Source organism: Homarus americanus, unplaced genomic scaffold (assembly GCF_018991925.1).
Source record: "Homarus americanus isolate GMGI-L3 unplaced genomic scaffold, GMGI_Hamer_2.0 scaffold32583, whole genome shotgun sequence".
NCBI lineage: Eukaryota > Metazoa > Arthropoda > Malacostraca > Decapoda > Nephropidae > Homarus > Homarus americanus.
In genome coordinates, this window is record NW_024713129.1 from 40,454,866 (window position 1) to 40,474,441 (window position 19,576).

General features: G+C 41.3%; 1 long non-coding RNA gene across 1 annotated transcript in view; it reads right to left on the reverse strand.

The window, feature by feature from the left end:
- LOC121869978 overlaps nucleotides 1–12,187 on the reverse strand; it is a 38,469-nt gene extending 26,282 nt beyond the window's left edge. The window contains exon 1 of the long non-coding RNA XR_006089619.1: nucleotides 12,061–12,187. This is a non-coding gene — a long non-coding RNA (uncharacterized LOC121869978). The remainder of the gene's footprint in view (nucleotides 1–12,060) is intronic.
- Nucleotides 12,188–19,576: the final 7,389 nt, after the last annotated feature.

Genomic DNA, 19,576 nt, shown 5'->3' on the forward strand with positions numbered 1-19,576 from the left:
TTCTGAAGTGGATCCATTAACAGAACAAAGCATTAAAATTTAATTAAATGCAAATGACCTCTACATAAAAATGTATAATGTGAAAAGAAAGCAGCTGTGCAAGGTTCTTTCGATAGCTTTATTATTCGAAGACCTAAACCATCAACTTCAGCTACACCATCAAATTCAGCAACATAAGCAGCTTCAACATCAACTTCAGGTTCAGTAACAGTTTCAGCAATAGCTTTATGGAAAGCTACAGCTTCAGCCAGAGTTGAACCTACAGTTTCAGCCAGAGTTGAACCTACAGCTTCAGCCAGAGTTGAACCTACAGCTTCAGCCAGAGTTGAACCTACAGCTTCAGCCAGAGTTGAACCTGATGACTCCGTCATCTGAGTAAAAACTCGCGCAATATTCATTGGATGTCCTTATGTTTTAGACTTTACCGCCATTGGTGAATAGAATTTTAGTTTTACATTCTTAAATATTATTTAAAGCATATATGAATAATAAATAAGTGTTGCTGTCATATTCATATGTTGAGAGAAATGACGATAGGTTTTCACATGTACGCACTTACTGTTTATACATTGGCGTTCCCAATTGTCTCGCTTTATTTCTTTACCATTAGTAGCTAGCTACTCCTAGTGTTCCATTTATTAACATTAAATAGCATTACTTAAAACCAGTGGTGGGCACAGCTAAACGAAAAGTTAGCTTCGCTAACCGCTAATCTGCTAACTAAAAAGTTAACTTCGCTTACGCTAAACCTCTAAACAGCTAAAAAAAAATAGCGGAAGCTAATGCTAACCGCTAACTGTTATTATATGAATTTAGCTTCTTCTTTTTTTGGCTCTAAAACCCTTAAAAACAGACCTAGAGAGCTGCTATTTTCCTATGTTGTCTTGTAGCTTAGACATAGAGCTTTCCAAAAAGGTATAGCACGTCGTAAGTGAACTGAACTCCGAACCGCGGAATTACACAATGCTGCTCAGCTGCTGCAGCACGGCGTCGACAAATCATGTCTTGTCACGTTTACATGTACTAACACGCAGTCAGCCAAGTGTGCCTGACTGGCTGTTGGCAAGGCTGGCATTACGGTACAGTACGGTTGATATTTAGTCAGAATGTACGGTACGTAATTACAGCACGATATTTTCCTTGAAGTACAGTACGGTACGATTTAGGTACGGAAAAGTGAGTAAAATTTTGTACCGTAGCATACCCAAGGCTTAAACACATGATCATGCAATTATTAACCCCTTGAGGATTGTGACACATTTTGACAGTTTATTCTGGCTATCATTAGACACTTTTATGCAGCTTAGGAAGGATTTATGGGAATAAACAGTATAGACTAGCTGAATTAGCCATCTGTCTATTGTCTTTCATATACCCTTCCTAAATTGAATAAAATCATCTAACAATAGTCAGAAAAGAGAAAGGAAATGTGTCATCGATCTTCAAAGAGTTAATGCGTTGGTGGCTTCAGTGAGTTCACTTACGTGATCAGTACTCTCCACCAACTGGTAGTCTGGTACTGTCAGTACTGATCACGTTGCGTCACGTGAACTATTCACGTACAACTTGAGAGTTGAGAGTAGTGTCTCCAACTCTCCACACTCCACAGTCACTCCTTCCATTGTCGTTGTCGCCGTCGGGAGCAGTCATCCGAGGCAGGCAGGGGCACTTTATCTAATATTGCACATTATTGGTAAGATGACACATATTTTTGCTTCATTGTAAATTAGGTAGACTAAGAAATAAAATTCCGTAATAAGGCACCAATATTATGTGGGCACATTTACGTCTACAGTCGACCCTCGTTAATTCGGACTAATAGGGGGGGAAGGGTGTCCATTTTAGCCGATTGTCCGAATTAACCGATTTAGGGGTTAATATTGCATTATATTTCAAAGTCAATATTTTCGTCACAATTTTATCCCACTTTTCACTGCAATACGTACGTAATTTCAGCAAAAATATTACATTTCCGTGAATGTATTATATCAAGCACAGTATGAACAGAATATCATTGTAATATAACAGTATTTTAACCGAAAACTTTTAAAAAAATGAATAACATCTCAATAACATCGGAAGCTTAGGCAAAGTCTTTTGTTTTCGTCATGTATTTTATCCTATTTTACATTGAAATACAGCACGTTTCAGCAAAACTACTATTTATTTATGAGAATATATTCATTCAGGTGCAGCTTAGGTTAAATATACATGTGATGTAACAGTTTTTTAACTGAAAACGATTCGAAAAACACGTACCCTCTAGCCCTGTTCAAGGAGAGGACTGGGAGAAGCTGTTTGGTGCTGCAGACGATGACAAGGAAAATGATTTGGATGGATTTTAATGAAAATATTCAGAAATATGGTATCGTAGTATTTATTCAAGTCAATTAGGATAGAATATTATTGAAAAACAACAGTTTTTTAACTGAAAACCATTCGAAAAGCGATTACGGTAACATCTTTTGAACGAAAGAAAGCGAAAATCATTGTTTTCGTCACGATTTTATCCCACTTTCCACTGTAATACGTACATCATTTCAGCAAAAATATTACATTTCCGTGAATGCATTATATCAAGCACAGTATGAATAGAATACCATTGTAATATAACAGTATTTTAACAAAAAACTATTAAAAAAACGAGTAACTTCTCTTGAACATCGGAAGGTTAGGTAAAATCTTTTGTTTTCGTCATGTATTTTATCCTATTTTACATTAAAATACATCACGTTTCAGCAAAACTACTATTTATTTCCGAAAATATATTCATTCAGGCACAGTTAAGGTAAAATATACATGTGATGTAACAGTTTTTTAACTGAAAACGATTCGAAAAACACGTGTACCGTCTAGCTGATACTCAACAGCTGGTGGTGCATCATGCGTCGTTGTAAACAATTGGAGGTTGAAGTAGATTACCGGGTATTATATTAAGTGTAAAATATCGAAAAGGTTTTTATTACTGGTATTTTTTGTAGATCAATGAGAACTGTGATACCGTATATGATATGATAAGTTAGCCTGTGCTAAGAACTTCAACATAGACTACTGAAAACACGTTGTAAGGTAATTTAGCCTATTGTAAGTTGGTGAGCTTCATTTGCTGAAGGAACTGCACAACTTTTCATTACTAATTGGTCCATATTTTACGTTTCCATTGTTTACTGGCAGTAAATGGTAAATATTTTTCATGTCTGAAGCTAAAAGTTGCATCCCCCCCCCCCCCACACTAGTGGTGGTGATGTTACATTTAACCAAAAAGACGCTGGTGTTTTATCCCAGCAGTGGGTGGACCAGCATTTTAGCTTAAGGTCCGCGTAGGTAATATTCCTACAAATCTAAAAAAAAAAAAAAATAAAAAAAAAAAGTTCATATTTTGTCCGAATTATCCGAAATCCGGATTAAAGGGGTCCGAATTAACGAGGGTCGACTGTATAGTCACTTCGTAAATGTTCCTTTTCAAATCCACACATGTACTCTAATATATTGTTCACAAATAGAGAATTATTTGGATGTAAATATATTTTGCCGATGGTATGATAAAAGTACGGAATTACGGTACGGTATTTTTTCCGTACTGTACGGTACGGAAAAATAATTGGGGGCACGATACAAAATTACGGTACGGTATTTTAGCCAGGTACGGAGTACGGAAAAATATTCCGTACCGTACCGTACCGTACTACCAGCCTTGGCTGTTGGAGACACGCGTCGCGGCGTCACACGCTTACAGCAGACAGGAACAAACATGTATAAATTTTGTTAGCGGACTTAAGTTAGCGGAAGCTAATTGGTCCGCTAATGGTTTCCAAAGTTAGCGAAAACGCTAATCTGCTAACGAGAAAGTTAGCTTCGCTAATTAGCGGTTAGCGGAACCGTGCCCACCACTGCTTAAAACATACATACAGGTATTCAATTTTTTTAAATTAAGTTCACTACAGCTACAACCAGGGTCTTATTTTCTTCAGTTTCTTTTGTAGAACCATCGTCACTCACGAAAACAATGCCGTCTTGTCTCCTCGTGTGTGTTTTAATATTCTACGTATTATTAATGAATTGCATTGCTCATTTCACATATAAAAACATCAATTCAATCAAATACATATTTAGTAATAAACAATAATGAATCGTTTGTACATATTCTAAAGATAAATGACTATGTTTCCTTGAGTGCGCACGTATACGTTGGGTGTAAACACTGACAACAATGTTGTCTCTTATTCTCTTGTGTATTTTAATATTCTACGTATTAATGAATTGTATTATTCATTTCACATACAGTCATGCACCGGTTAACGTCCGACCGAACAACACCCGATCGCATATACGTCCGTGAGTCTAAATGGTCGTAAAATGGGAAACTTGGGGTTAGGTCTTGGGTGCCTGAACCAATTAGAATAAATCCCATAGGTTCTGTACTTTCGTTATCGGCGGGGTCTCAATTAGGCACAATAACCAAGGGATGACTGTACTGTACTGTATATACTTGTGACACTGGCCAGTTGCTTCTGGTGTTATGGTACAGAGGTACCAAGTGACAGCACTAGGATCCTGCTTCCTCTATCAAGGAATAAACAATTAACATTTAAATTAAAAAAAAAAAACATTCAAATAATGGGACCTAGCGAACCGAAATGGCCCTAGAGCGGGCACAGTCACGTATGCATCACGTATTCTTATAGATTGTGCGGCCAGGCGTACGTTATCTAGTGAATTTAGTCAATATTGTACAGTAACAATGGACCTAAGTGCAAACCTGTATTGTACATGTACTAAATGATTACGGTTCTAAAATTGTTATGTCTATTGCAAATATAGCTTGTTTATACAGGTATTCAAATAAATTACTATCTTACAAGAATCCCTCCAATGTAAGTTATATTCACCCAGGTCGTTTGGGTGGCAAATTATGAGAAGAGCTTAGTCACTCTTAAGTACAGCTAGACCTCGACTTACGACTGCTTTGACTTACGACCGTCGGGACTTACGACCGCCGCAGTTGTGACTTTTTTTTTCAATTTTTTTTTTCCCCAAATGACACACGCATTTTCTATACCGAAACGTTTCCAGTTAATGTAGTCTCCATGTATAATTAGAAAATTATGGGGGCCCCATGTGCATTCAGCTGACTACATTAAAGGTAAGTGCTCAGTCCCACTGTATCCATTCCTCATTATTTATTACTTTCACTGTACTGTATCCATTCCTCATTATGTATTACTTTTACTGTACTGTATTTCATTGTAGATTTTTTATTTAATTTTTTTTTTTTTTTGTCGGACTTACGACTATTCGGACTTACGACCTGGATTTGGGTCCCTAACCCCGTCGTAAGTCGGGGTCTAGCTGTAATGATAAATAAACACGCAGACAGGCCTTCAGCGCCAACTGTCAAATCTTATCTCAAATAAATAAACAAACAAACGCCAGACATTCTGTCACCTCACCTCCCGCCCCCTCTTCCCACCCTGGTGATTTCTTTATGTTTATTTTATATAATATCTCAGACTAAAGTTAGGATAATATAATTTGCATTGCTGAAATCCTTGCAAGACAGAGATTAATTTGAACATAAGCGTCATATAATTTGCTCAAGATATAAAAAATGTAGTACATTAGTGTACAATACTGTACAGTCAACCCTCACTTTACGCGGTTAATGTAACCCGCAGGGTCCCGCGGAAAGTGAGGAACGCGTGAAGTGAATAACATAACATAAGGGATTAATTGAAATAGAGTCCGGGCCGACCCCCAAACTTAACTTTTTGACGACACACAACTATGTTGTAGTAAAAATTTTATCTTAACTTTATGATGGTATGAAAAAACAAGTAATATAGAAGAGGTTAGGTTAGGAAAAATAAAGGTTAACATAGGAAAAATAAAGGTTAGGTTAGGAAAACTAAAAGTTATGTGGAACACTTACGTTAGTAGAAGAGATGGGTCGGCGTACAGGGATGGAGGCTGGTTCCGAGGAAGAGGGCAGGGTACTGGCCCTCAGGTGAATCACCATTACTTGGTGCATCACCATCACTGTCACTTACAGTTGTCAGGGCTTCCCTGAGAAATCCCTCAAAGTCATCTTCACTGTCACTATCACTGGCTTGGGCTGGCTATGGTGGGTTGCGGGCGAAGAAATCTGTTATGCTTTACTGACGGCTGGTGTTGATGTTGTCGTGATACACCTTGATGTAGGGCTCCATAGTCTGCAACAGCTGGGTAGTAAAGATTTCATACCTGTTTGCATCAGGGTCGTCGGAAAGGAGGAGCTTGGCTTTCTCGATACACTCGATGGCACCCATAACATTACTATGGGATAAGTGTTGTTCTTCTTGGGATGACGCACCACCTGCCTCTTCACTAACGTCGTCATCATCATCTACCATCTCATCGGTAGTCACATCAGGTTCCATTATCACCTCCAGGATGTCGTCGTTGGTGGTCTCGGAGAAGCCTGGAACTGTTACAGTCTGCGCAGCTTCTCTGGCAAGGTCCACTGCTACTACATCAGTCTGAACCTCACCAGTCACAGATTGACTCCTCCTCTCACCTGGTATTCCATGCAACACATGTCTCCATGCGTGACGAATTGTAGCAATAGACAGCTGATCCCATGACTCCACCAAGAAGTCCACAGCTTTCTTGATGTTAAATACTCTCCAGAATTGTTTGAACAGTATTTTTTGCTGTGCCAACTGTTGATCCTCATCTTCTTCGCTCTTGCTATCGGTGGTGGTGTCACTCAGGTTACGCAACTCTTCCCTGGTGTTGGTGTAGTCGTTCAGGAGTTTGAATTTTTTCGTAGAGAATGCAGCTTTTACATTACAGATTAACTCTTGGTCCATGGGCTGTAATATAGACGTAGTGTTGGGAGGAAGGAAGACCACTTTTACGTTGGGGTGACGATCTAACAGTAGGGGCGAGTGTCCTGGTGCGTTGTCCAGCAGCAACAAAATCTTGAATGGCACATTCTGTCGCTCACAGAATTTCTTTACATCGGGAACAAAACAGTCATCAAACCAGGAGAGGGACAGTGTAGAGAACATCCACGCCTTACGTGCGGTCAGCCAGTGGACATTTAGCTTGGTCATGTCCATGGTTTTGTAGGCGTGCGGCTTGCGTGCTGTGTGGATCACCGATAACTTGAGCTTACTGGTACCGGAGGCATTGGTGATAAACAGGACGGTGATGCGTTCCTTCTGCATCTTCCGGCCCCGAATCTTGCTGGCATTCTTTACAACGAAGGACTTGGAAGGTAGCTTTTTCCAGAAAAGACCAGATTCATCCATGTTAAACACCTGGTCGTCACTGTACTGTCCTTCCTCCATAATCTCACGTAAAAACGGAGGAAATTCCCTAGCCGCAGCACGGTCAGCACTCGCTTCTTCACCACCAATGTTTATATTGGTGATCTTGTTCCGGATTTTAAACCTCTGTAACCACCCAGAGGAAGCATTAAAGGGTTTGGGCTCTGTAATTCCCATTTTTCGTGCCACTGCAATGTACAGTTCACGTGCATACTCCTTAACAGAGCGCGTGTCGACCGCCATGTTCCGTCGCGCCTGACGCACCAAGTACATCACAAGTAATTTTTCTGTCTTGAGAAGCACCTGGTTGTGAAAATACTTGATCATAGAAGCACCTGTAGACTTTGTGATCTTCATGTGCTCCTTTATCTTGGCTACATCCTTCTTTATTGTTCGAATCGTAGATTCATTCACACCATGCTGGCGCGCCAAATCAACCTGCCTTGTTCCTTTCTCCAACTCTTGGATGATGGTATACTTCACCTCGTAGCTTAAGAAACGTCGTGTCTTCTTTGGCTTAGTGCCGCTGGGTCCAGGTAAGGAAAGGTTTCTCTCTGGGGGCGGTGGTCCGGCGGAAGACATTTTAGAAAACAATGGATGCACATTTACATGGTCTGGCGTGGAGGGATGAAACTGGAGCGGCTAGGTCAAGGATCGTCTTTCCTCCCTCCCTCCCTCCCTCCCCCGGGTGGACACGTCATAATACTTTAAGCCAATTACAGCTAGCAGCAGAGGGGGGTAGGGATGCATGGCCAATCACAGTCCGATACGTCATATGACGTCAGTGATAACGCAACAAAGACACACACTGCGCAACCTTACCGCGCGGCTTGCCCAGGCGAAGGGAGGAGGAGGGAGAGGCGAGAGCACATACAGGCAGGCGGGTGGGGCGAATCTAAAAATAGCGTCGCACCGGACACTCTCCGCGTAATGGGGTTCACGCACCGCGTAATGTGAGCACGTTAGGTTCTGGCAGGGCACCGCGTTAACGTGGAAACGCGGAATGTGGGACCGCGTAAAGTCAGGGTTGACTGTAGTACATTTTATAAAGTTTTTCAACTGCATTTTTGGGTAGATTTACAAAAATTTCTTCATTTATTTTCATCCATTTACATGCACACACCAGACTAAAAGAAACATAAAAGAAATATATGACCTTATTGCAAAGCTGGAGTGCACATGTACTAATTTGATTACGGTACTAAAATTGTTATGTCTAGTGTGAATTACAACATGTTTATGTTCAAATAAATCAGTATCTTACAAGAATCCCAGCTATCTTAAATATATTCTCCTAGGTCATATCACTGGCATTTTGAAATGAGAGAAGCTTAGTAGGACTGTTATATAAACACACAGATACCGTCGCCTCAAACTTATCCTCAACCCCCCCACCAACCCCTCGCTGGCTGGCGTGGCTGTTTCCGTCAGTCCCCCCCAGCCAGGTCTTTAGGCTTACAGTTTCTATCTTATATAATATCTCAGACTAAAGTTTGGAGATTATAATTTGCATTGCTGGAATCCTTGCAAGACAGCCAATAATTTGAATATAAACGTCATATATTTTGCTCAAGAGATAAAAATTGTTGTACATTAGTGTACAGTACTGTAGTACATTTTATAAAAAAGTTTTTCAACTGTATTTTTGGGTAGATTTACATAGATTTCTTAATTTATTTTCATCCATTTACATGCTCACACCATACTAAAAGAAAAATAATAGAAATACATGACCTTAGTGCAAAACTGGAGTGCACATGTACTAATTTGATTACGGTACTAAAATTGTTTTGTCTAGTGCAAATTATAGCATGTTTATATTCAAATTAATCAGTATGTTACAAGAATCCCAGCTATGTTATTTATATTCACCCAGGTCATTTCACTGGCTTTTTATAAGAGAGAAACTTAGTCACCTAAGAACTGATAAATATACACGCATTACACCTGGGCCTGTGCCAACTGTCAAACGTACTACCTCCCCTCCCCTCACACCCCATCACTCGCTCCCACCCTCTCTCCCCCCCATCTGCTCAGCGTTGCTGGAATCCTTGTAAAACAGTGAATAATTTTAATATAAACGTCATGTATTTTGAACAAGAGATAAAAATTAATCACCTGTATCACATTACAGTAGTGATTTAAGAGTAAAAGTGTATATGTACGTATATAGTATTCCACATACACGTAAGGAAAAATAAAAAGTTTATGTGATGATCGGACAACGTCCATTTCGGTTAACGTCACATTTCCAAGAACGTATCTAAGACATTAATCGGCGCATGACTGTGTGTGTGTGTGTGTGTGTGTGTATATATATATATATATATATATATATATATATATATATATATATATATATATATATATATATATATATATATATATATATATATATATATCACACGTTATCACCACAAGAGGACAAAACATAAAGCTTGCCAAAGTATCATTTACATTATTAACCTAATGGCCACCCAAATTAGAGGTGACAATGCTGAGGGTATACAGGATAAACAAAAGGAAATACTTTTTCACACAGAGTATAGTAGACTTGTAAAAGTCTACCAATTAAATCCGTGGAAGTGAAAATGGTAAAATTATCGTTTCAGTCATCCACTTACTAAAAATGAAGGTCAGAATCGTTCAAATCACATCAAAACCATCAGAAAAACATAATTTCAACCTTACCCAAACCTAACCTTGCTGGATGACCAAAATGATAATACTGCAAAAACAGTACTGGGCTTTAAACTGCCTTGGACAAGACTATCAATAACAATGCAAGGATCCTACACATACTATTGGCTTCCCCCGTCTAGGTGAGGTGGTTATAAGGTAAACAAGGTACTTTATTTGGTTAATTTAGGATAGTAGCCAGGTTTCAAATTCCAATACCTAACAAAAATAAGACAAATTTCTTCTATGACACTTTCTGTGCTGACGAGAAATAGCGGAGATACAGCGAGTTAAGAAAACCACAATATCCCCTTGAAGAGCTCGGTAATTCTTAGTCTTTTCCCCATTTCAATATGAGAAATTGTTTTTCTCCTAACTTAACCAAAATTAACCTAAAGGTTAGGAAAGAAATGACATAATGAGGGAAAACTAATATTGGTTATTTTTCATGAACACCCATCACCTTTTTCACATGAAAAATATATTTTTTCGCTAATTTTCTTGCTGTTTTAGATGATTCTGACATTTATCTTTGGGACAAATAACTCTTTTTTTTGTTAGGTTAGGTCAGGTTAGGTTTTCTTGCTGTTTTAGATGACTATAAATGTCAGAATCATCTAAAACAGCAAGAAAATGGCATTTTTGTATTAGTGCACACAACTTTCCTGCCCCAAATCAATTATCATAGTCGAATAAGACATCTAATTTTAAGATAATTTTCTTCTATTACATTACCGTCACAAACATATAATAACGGAGATGGCGCATGCCAGATATTTCTCTATTTTCTTCCATTAATATTCCGCCATTATCACCTACCTGACCTCCAACTCAACGTGTTTCCTTCATAAATCATCATGCGCATGCGTTCCCGTATACATCACAAAGCCAATCAAAAGCCTTTTTTTTTTTGCCACCAACTAAAATGAATTGTGGATTAATTTACGGTATTTTTTGCCCAATCAGATTCAATTGTGATTTTGGGTCTCATATTTCAAAATTTAAATTCATTTCCGACCATGGAAGTCTGCAATAGATGTCACTTCAATTGTGTGGAGTTGATTGCGCGTTTTGGTGAAAAAAAACGAACAAGCTATATAATTTTTTAGAACTCATGGTGTTCTCCCAACATCAGTAAAGTGTCCAAAGTGTAAGAATGAGCGTAAATATCTTCAAGACTAACATATTTGGCATTATAGTAACTCGTTCCTTATTCCCAAAACAAAGAAGAGACGGTGTTCGTACACCATCAGTGATTACAAAGGAACACTTTTAGAAAAGTGCCATTGTGATCTCAGAATCCGACGACAAACCAGAACCAGGCCAATAAGGTAAGAAATAAGTGATTCCATCATATGGTGAGAGTTAGGTTAGGTCAGGATAAGTCAGGTCAGGTCAGGTCAGGTCAGGTTAGGTTAGGTCAGGTTAGGTCACCCCAAAAAAGTTCGGTTTATATGTTTTTCTAGTGTTTTTTTTGTGTGTATTTTGTATTCGCTTGGCCATGATTTTTGTCGGAAAATGCTCCACCTAAAACACCTGATAACTAAAAAAACAGGCAATTTCCGGTGGAAATCAAGGTCAGAACCAATGAAAACATACAAAAATACACTATGAAAACATAGTTTTGACTGTCTAATAGAGATGTGTGCACTAATACAAATTTACCAAGAAAACTAGCGAAAAAATTTATTTTTTATGTGAAAAAAAGTGATGGGTGGATAACGAAAAATAACCCTAATATTAACCAAGAGTTCTGTTTTCGGCAATAGGTAAACCACGAACTGAGGAGAAAGTTGCATTATGGGATCGCCAGCCTCTAAGGTAAGAACGCGATCAACACTTTTTGGGGGGGTCCGAGGTCATGTTTTTCATGGTTAGGTTAAGTCCTTCCCTCATCTCTGTCATGGGGGAAGGGGGTTTACTTGAAAACGGGGGTTAGCACCATAAACTAAGGTCAAATTCGTTTGAATCACAACAAGAACCATCGGAAAAACGTATTTTTGTGGAAGAGTCGAAACCTGGCTACTATCATAAATTGGCCCCTTATTTTACTGTATACTTATACCCTTACTTCCTTTTCTCCCTCCTCTTCTTTAATTATCAGTGTAGCTTACACAGGGGCGTCTTTTTAAAAAATAATTTTAAGTTGTAGATTACACCTCTGCTGCTTGACACCGGGCACTGTAGAGTTGTTTATATTGACGACCAGCATAAGTGTTCGGTTGGCCACCTGTCATCACCGAATTATGGATTTTATTTACTCCTTCACTTCATGTTACCAAAATATGCAAATAATCTACAATTTATTTATCAATTATATTTGAAGCAAATTTATATAAAGCAATTTAATAATTGATATCAACTCAGAAATGAAGAAGTGGAAGTTATTACCAGCCTAGTAATTCAAACGCCGTTATTGTCAACTGGTTTTCTATGAACTTAATTTTAATAAGAGAAAACGAATTACATGGCTAACTATAAACTCAGCGTCTGGGTGTTTATCTTCTGCATCGTCCACCCACCGATACTTGACTTCAGGTGGTGTACCTACAGGGAAGTTTAATCTTACTCTCATGGGGGGTTGAGGTTGTATTTGATGGTCTCTAAGTTTTCTGCCTTTTCGGCCTTCCGCTTGTTCCTGGACTGAACTAGTTGAAAGCCCTCCTCTCCATTGGTGTGAAGGTCAACACCATAGTCACCTGGCTCACTCAGTGCATCAGGAGAGTTAGAGCGAGTAGCTGGGTCTCCAGTCAACTCAGACATGGTGGAGTTACAGGACTCGACCTATATGCCTACGTCAAAGGACCGGGGACTGCTTGGCACTCCTAGGAAGTCAGCGGTGGTTGGGAGGCGTAACCCTCTTACAGGATAAGGGAAACTGGCGTCTACAGCGTATTAGCGGTGTGAGGGGAGGCCGTGAACGAGCCTCCCGGGAGCGGAGGGAGTGTGGTGTCAGAGGAACCAAGGTAGCAGGAGTATTCTCAGTTTATAAACACTTTTATTACACTACACTTGTTGCTAAGAGTGTGTGTGTGTGTGTGTTATGAGCATACGGTGTATACTGCCAGATTCTGGGGTCACTAAGTCTAAGGGGATCACTTAACTCTAATCTTAATTTCTAAGGGTCGCTGCCACCAGACCCCCCTCTGGACAGCATGTTGCTCGTTAGGTAGCGTGTAGAGTGGACTAGGCATTGGGTTAGGTTTTCCATTGACCAGATCGATAAGGGTAAAGAAGGGTGAAACCATAACATGTCTTGATTGATTTATTCCTTATAAAACATACTGGTAAAAAACATATACATGAATTGGCCTTCCTCAGAAGAACAACGAAAATGTGGTTACCCAGATGGGCCCCAGACTCTTACATTGATGGCGTGTCATCCACCTACTTATTGCATAACAATCTGTGACCACCTAACCTCGGTCATTCCTTCTTACACTATCCCTTAACACATCAGACTGCTCCACCTGTATGGAATATAGCACTGTCGGTTATCATACATAGTAGCACCATCTCAACACACATGTTACACTCCATACCTGCAAGTATGGGACTCCTTGTGACTTTTAGGTATACACAACAGGCACCTCGTTCGCACACCGCCCTCGGTGGGTAAAGACGAGGGCTTCACCTAGAGACATACCAGCACTATTTCTACGCCTGGTATTATAAATAATAATAATAATAATAATTAACGGTTTATTGAAAGAGCTTGGCAGCCAGAAGGCTGAAAATATACAGTTACATATTTGGGGAATGGGTTACGAATTACAAATAATATACAAGTAACATAAGTGACACAAATAAGACATATAATAACTTAGATGAGGATCAGCTCAAACTACAGTTCATTTCAACATAGTGACAGTGTAAGGAGCAGTGTTTACTGGGAGTGAATACACTGATTTATTACATGTTATTGATAATTTTTACAATGGTTGGGACTGGGCTGTTCTTATAGCGATCAGTTCGTGCACGTATGGGCTGGATGCGGTTGTGGTGTCGAACAGCAATTCTCGGACAGGGGATCTCAGGTGGTAGTAGGAGCCGGTGTCGGGGATGGTGTAGAAGCTTACCAAATTTGCAGATGAGGTCGTGGTGATGGTCAGTGAGAGTCGAAAGGGTCAGTGTGTTGAGAGCGCTTGATATGTGGAGTAGGAAGGGGAGAGAATAATCTTTGCATGCCCTCTTTGGGTAATCTTTTCGTGCTTTACAAGCAGTAAGCATTTCAGGAGTGTTAACTGCGTGTATGCTACAGTGAGCCAGCATGAATGCTGTGCATACCACCGAGTGTTTCTCGGTGTGCAGGAACTCCGAGGGACTTGAGTCGGCGGAGCAGGTGGAGACGGAAACTGGAGGATTTGACAACTTCACTGACGTGTGGTTTCCAATTTAGTTTGTTGTCTATGGTGACGCCGAGGAGCTTCGTGGAATCTACAACCTGGAGTGTGTTCGGACCTAGGCTAATGGAAGGAGGTGGGACAATGTCGGAGGAGAGGTTGATGTGCATAACCATGGTCTTGGTATGGTTGATGGTGACATGGTTGTTGGTGGCCCAGTTTTGGAGACTGTTCAATAAATCCTGAAGGGCGGTATAGTTGGGAGCAGAATTGTTGACGCTGATCCCAATGGTGGAGTCGCTCCAAGTGACGACCGCAGAGTTTCTCACGGTCTCCTTATTTGTGACTATTCATTTGGAGTGGTGTGCTGGAAATCCACAGGTTCACAGTGGATTGGCATAGCGGGGAGTAGTCACCACCTGTTGTGACGCTCAAAGGGATAATGGCGGCCGGGCGGCAAGGCACTCCGACCGCATGGAACCTGAGGTGACGGTAGAACGGGAAATACTGAGAAATAATGCCTGACGGGCGGTTATCCCACCCCTAACACATTCCTATTACACTTATATATCCGGAAAAGCTTTAAACTGTAATAACTTCTATATATAAACCTTAATTATAGGGCGGGATATAGCCCGCTAGGACACTGACCTGAGGTGACGGTAGAACGGGGAATACTGAGGGCATTGCCCCGCCGCTCCTCATCATGTAGGCCTACAGTTTCCAATCTTTAATTTTCACTTTTGTTTCTTATGGTTCTCACCTGAACACTTTTCGGTATATTGTCACTCATGCTTTATAAACACATATTTTAATCCTAAATTACACACTAAGGTAAGGTCTTGGTTTGCTAGTTCGTGGGTAAATTCATGGGGTTATAATATCAACGTGGCACCCGAGGCGGGTACATGACGCGCCTTGAAACAGAGGCTGAATGTTCATGGCGGAGGTGTATCAACTTCACTTAAAACTGTAATGAGGGATCCTCCTCTCACACCTTGCACTATTTGAACACAGACATAAGATTCTCTGATCACTGTACCTGTCGTGGGCATAGGTCACGTGAGGATACGAGGTGTATTAAGTCCATACCAACGCATACAAGATATTTCCTTACAAGTATAGTTTCTGGGTCACTTCCAACACCTCACATAGTTCTGATACATTTATCCTTTTTCCAGATCATTGTTCTCATGTATTTTCATATGATATCTGTGGAAGTTATGTTCGCTACAGGCTCACAGACGTAAATAGTATGACCTTCAAACCCTGATCCACACTTAGTCCTACAGTACACTAGTCCGGCTCAACTGGACTTTAACATTCATCTTATGGATACCCTGAGTTCTCCTTAATGCTATGAATACATACAATTAATATGATATAACTGTACCTGGGTACAATACAACACATGGTCTAGTAACATTGAGTAGGTGAGTTATCCTTTATCAATGTTTCCCATTTTCTGAGGTTCTACAAGCGCGGTGGATTTGAATGTTATATACCGTAATATGAATTAAATGGGGTTTTTAGGAATGACAATGATGTGCGCAGTACAGGTGGTGTAATGCGTCTAGAGTGGCAGCATTAGGTTAGTGGTGCAAGCACTGCCTGCTTCCTCTCGCTATCAGCCACCGCCGCTGGATAGCCCTCGTGGTGAAGAGGGAAGCAACCTTGTGTAAGTCTTCCCCTGCCAGTACACAGCCTCTTCATCATCAAATTCCTGCTGTGCCTCCTCGTGGCAACACACGGTAACTGGGTGCCTCGTGGCTCCAGGCTAAACCAGCAGGGGATCTTGGAACAGCAGTGGGCCCCAGAGGCCCATTGGCGGAAGAGGTGACCGACATGGGAACACAACAACTACACCGGCGGATGAAGGCAATGCAAGATGGACAGTCTAGTAAGGCGAAACCCAACAAACTGGGCTATCTTCTGTTCCTTGAAACTTTCTCTCTCCCCAGTCGTTGCAACTACTTGCACCACTAGATCAGGAAAAGGGAGAGCCAAGATGTGTGGCTGTAGCCTGATCACCTGCCTCACCACATAAATCAACTCATGCGCAGCCATCATCCAGCTCATCATACTTCTCATCATCATCATCATCATCAAAACCCCTACACCCCAAAAAATCCAATGGCGACGGACGAGTGGCGACGGGGACAGGCAGAGATGACTACCGGGAGTCTCTAGTCACAACTATGCACATGGACAGCATAAATAAGATGGTCATTTATGCACTGGGATCTAGGTAGCAGTGCAAACCGGTACTGTCTATATGACTGAGCAGCACTTTTGAGGAGCCACTCTGCTCACCCCACATGGGGACAGGGCTAGGAAAGGTGCCCTAAACATAGCCTGCTTAAAGAACCAACCTGACTGGGCAACCGCAGCCAGTAAGGTCATCTTGTGCGGTCGAAAACACAATAATAATCACATACTGGCAAAAATGAGCGTCCTGAAAGAAGAATCGTCTTCGTGGCAAAAGAGCTGTCTAGCTTCAACATCGACATAGCAGCCTTTAGTGGGTCCCGACTCCCAGACGAGGGTCGACTCACAAACGGGGTTCCGGCTATACCTTCTTTTGGAAGCATAAGCCTACTGCGGAGAGGAACCGCATATACGGAGTTGGCTTTGCCATTCGCCAATCCACCCTACATAGGCTCACTGAAATTCCTGTTGGGATCAAATAGTGCCTCATGACGTTTCGAGTCCCACTGTATGACTTACGTTATGTCTACTTCATCAGTGAATACGCCCCAACACTAAATGCAAAGGATAACATAAAGGATGCCTTTTATGCCAACCTTGACAGGGTGCTAACCTCTTTCCCCAGAGAAGATAAGGTTGTGCTCCTTAGTGACTTCAATGCCAAAGTTGGCAGAGATGCTTTCATATGGCAGGAAACCATATGGAAAAACTGAGTAGACAAGCATAATCCCAACGGCCTACTCCTCCTCAGCAAGTGTACTGAACAATATCACCAATACATTTTTTAGGCAGGCCAACAAGTTCAAGGGTTCGTGGCAACACCCACGATCCAAACATTATCATCTCATTGACTATATCATTGTCAGAGAAAGAGACTGCCGAGATGTCCTCATCACCTGAACCATGCGTGGCACAGACCACATAACACAGATCATTGACTCGTGAGAGCCAAACTCTCCCTTCACCTCGCCCCAAAACGACAAAGGCAACAAGCCTCCAGAAAAGGCTTCAACACCAAGCAACTGGAGGATCCAGTGGTAGCACATGGTTTCAGAGAGCAGCTCAATGAGGGGCTGATGAACAATCCAACAACAAACAACAAAAATCCCAGTGCCAACTGGGTCCCATCAAAGATGTCATCACAAAATACTGCAACATCAAAGAAAACACCAGGATTGGTTTGATGAAAACGTCCCAGAAATCGAAGTACTCGTCAATAGTAAACGTGCTGCTCTTACTGACTGGCAGAGCAACCCTAAGTCTCGGACCAAAGCTGATACCTTCCACGAGAAAGAAGAGCCTGTCCAGCATGAACTTCGCAAACTAATGAACGAATGGTGGAAAAATATAGCGTGTGAAATGCAAAATGTTGCAGATCAGCACAAGATGCGTGAATTTTTCAATTCCACTAAAATAATATACGGCCCAACTACTCATAGCCCTCCGCTCATCCGACGGTAATTTCCTAATAAAGCTAAAGAAGGCATCCGTCAGCACTGGAAAGAGCACTACCATTTGCTGCTCAACTGAAACTCCTATGTGGATATTTTGACTATCCAGCAGGTTCCTCAGCACCCAGAGCTGACCCACCTGAGGGAATGTTAGCCAAGGTATATAAAGCAGGAGGACCTCTGCTTACCAGCCATCTCCACTCTCTCTTGGAGAATATATGGGAAAAGGAGGAAATCCCTCAAGATCTTAAAGATGCCTCGATCGTCAATATTTATAAGAACAAGGGAGATTGGTCAGACTGTGGCAACTACGGTGGTATCTCACTGCTGCCCTTGGCTGGCAAGAGTATCGCCCGAGTTCTCCTAAACGGACTATTTCTTGAGGCAGAAAACTTCCTTCCAGAATCTCAATGTGTCTTGAAGCCTTCGCGTGATCCTTGCTGCCCGCCAGATACAGGAAAAGTGAAGACAACAGCGTCGTGACTTGCACATGGCTTTCATTGATCTTACCAAGGCCTTCGACTCGGTGAACAGGGAAGCCCTCTGGCTGCCTACCAATATTCAATGCCATTGTGAGGCAACTCCACGATGGCATGAACGGCAATGTCCCACACAATGGCACGCAGTCTGAGTTCTTCCCCATCCAAATGGGGGTAAAACAAGGATGTGAACTGGCACCAACTCTCTTTTCCATTTTCTTGGCTGCCTTCCTTACTCGTACCACTGACAATTTAGCTTGTGGGGTGGACATCCAGTACCGGATGAAAGGGCTTTTCAATATAAGACGAAATCAGGCAGGAACAAAGATATTGGCTACTTCCATCACTGAACTTCAGTATGCAGGCAAACTCACCCTCGCTGCTCACACTGAACACGACCTACAGGAGACCCTGAACACCAATGCAGATGCGTATGTTCACTTAGGCCTTGAGGTGAATGCACGTAAGACTCAGATTCTATTTCATCCTGCCCCTGGTTCAACCACACTTCCACTATCCATCCAGCTTAATGGTACTACCGTCTCTATTATTACTTACTTCCAGTACCTTGACTCCCACCTGTCCTCCACCACTGACATTGATGAAGAGATCCAACATCGGATCATATGTGCATCTCAAGCAGTGGTCCTCTAACAGCACCTTTGCTTTATATAAATATACCTAAATGAATAACACCAAGTTATTCGTCTAATTATTCACCAAGTGATTCACCATGTCGCTCATGACTGGATCACTGAGGTTGCATGTATCGCAGGGGTCGAGCCATGGTCAGCTGAGTCAGCAAACACTGCTTGCTCGTTACCACTCTCTCATATTCCAGAGAGGGGCACTTCACTCCATACCACTAGACAGGGAAATTCACACATAATAAAAGTGTTATCTCAAAGTGATATTGGCAACACTTCCCTGGAGAGAATTTACAATATATTCTCTCAGATTATATCTGTGTATATAGCTGCTTTCAGCAATATAACAGAAAACGCCAAGAAGTGTTTACGTCAAGCCCTGCCACTTAAGAGTTCCAGAACTTAATTAAAACAATTAGTGTGGTACACAAACAGCTATTACACTCCTCCCCACCCTGC